Below are 2,145 nucleotides of genomic sequence, written 5' to 3'. Positions count from 1 at the left end.
GATACTTCTACTCGTTGTTGGTCGCTCTTTTAACCCATCTCACCTGTTTCTACTCCCTTTCATGGTGTCACAGTGACAGCTCATTCATTCATAATTCCCCCCTGCCCCTGCTGCAACATCCTTCTTCCCGCCATCTCACTCACACCTGTTCCCAATCCCCCCTTTACCAATGCAGTACATAAACCCACTTCACTCAGTTGCCGTTAAATTGTCTATTGTACTTCGCTGGATGTTTACTTGCCTGTTTTACGTTCCCCTGCCTACCCTTGTCTAACCCCAGCTCTGTTTTGTTTGCCACAGATTGGGTTTCCCTGCTTGTAGCCGACGCCAGCCTGCCCATCGGCCTATGCCTATGTTTCTCCCCCTCCAGCAAGCTGTTTACATGTATTTAGGCACCTTCTCTGATTCTGCACCTATCTGTCTTGTGAGTCATGCATTTTAGTCATCACTGTGTACTGAGTCCAGACAATTTCAATGTGTTCCACAAACACTTGGCAAAATCAACGAGCTGAGGAAGATTGTGTGATACAAACCAAAAGCTCCACATCAGCTTCTAAAGAGACCTAAAGGTGGGATTGTTTGGAAAAGTGCTGTTTAAAGTTTACACGTGAACTTTGAAACTTCTCTTTCAGCTAACGTGGTCCGAACAATGGTAACATTTCCATCTGTTGAAGAAGACCTGGTGATATGCTCAAAAGCTCCAGGACAGGCACTACATGGATCTTAAGGTGAGATTATATTGTCAATCAATAACCTATTTTTGCTGATGGTCCAGGACCTTTACATGTATACCAAGGTTTCTATTGTATTCTTAAATTTGAGATACATTGGATTCTATTTGATCACATATTCAAGGTATTATTGTCTAAGGTGTCTGTGATTTGACTCCTCCTTTGATTGCTTTTGCAACCCTTACTTAAAAATAATATTTTTGTATCGTGAGTTTGATGCCTAACAGAGATATGTGTCCAAAATAATGTTTTCTTATTGCTGACCGTGTTTACTGCCTTCTTTGCCTGCACTAATTCTTCCACACACACATCTTCCAGTATTGTAGTCCTAGTACTATTTTTTTTAAATGAACCAAGTAGGAAATAAGCACATACAGTACAATACTAGAAAGAACTGAGAGGACATGGGGGTGATTTTTGTTAAAAGAAAAATCTCCTGCACATAGTTTTGTATTATCTTTTTAAAATGTATCACTCTGTATCAACCCCATTGTGCCATACAAGAACTACAAAAACATGTTGGGATCTTCAATCACACAGTCTTAATGACATTTTGAAAATGTGCTGAAAAAAATGCATTCAAACATTTCCCAGCAGCCTCTCTGACCGGTTGAGGTACACTGAATTTGCCAATGTTAGTGCTTAACACATCCAAATTACAGTGCGCGTCCAGCCGTGCCCCGTTATGTCTCTGTCCCCGTCAGCCTCTGGGCAGAAAATGGAGGTCAGAGGCAAAGAGGATAGGGTCCTTGGCAGGGAATTTAACGGCAGGTGCAGTAAGCATGTCTTAACTTAGCTCACCCTGCTATGAAACTTTGAATATTGCATCCTTGCATTACATTTCACTCTGTCTTCGTGACAACACACAGGGCGGTTTTGCTGGGGTATAAGAGAAGTTAGAGTAAGCAGATGCACTCGAAATGTCACATGTCAAACTTGCTCATCAGCCAAGTTTTAGGAAGAAGTTTGCTCAGTCACAATTCCTGCTGAAATCTGTTTTGATTAAAGTATTTGCCTCAACAGAGGCACATTTGCGGTGTTCGCAAGTATGAACCACGAGGGGCGTGTTTCATCACCCTGTGTGCTTCTGTTGGCAGACGAACACAGTTAGATATCTTAAACTGATTATAAACCCATAGTGACACGCTGCAAGTTTCCAAAACAGTCGTTCTCAATCAAGCTGTTGCCACTATTTCAACATCCGCAACTATTTGTTTGTAACTTGATGGTAATAAATTATTTTCATGTGAAATGATGTGTTACTTTAGATTTGTGAATACACCTGAATTGTTACTACCCAACTCTTTGTTGAGGTAGCCTCTGTAGACTAAACTACTTGCTTATACTAAAGCACATGTTAGCTGAATATCAGAACATGAAAATATATTAAATATATATATGTATATATATATAT

The sequence above is a fragment of the Etheostoma cragini genome, chromosome 3 (genome assembly GCF_013103735.1).
Source record: "Etheostoma cragini isolate CJK2018 chromosome 3, CSU_Ecrag_1.0, whole genome shotgun sequence".
NCBI classification, from domain to species: Eukaryota; Metazoa; Chordata; class Actinopteri; order Perciformes; family Percidae; genus Etheostoma; species Etheostoma cragini.
Note: the sequence above shows the minus strand (reverse complement) of the source record.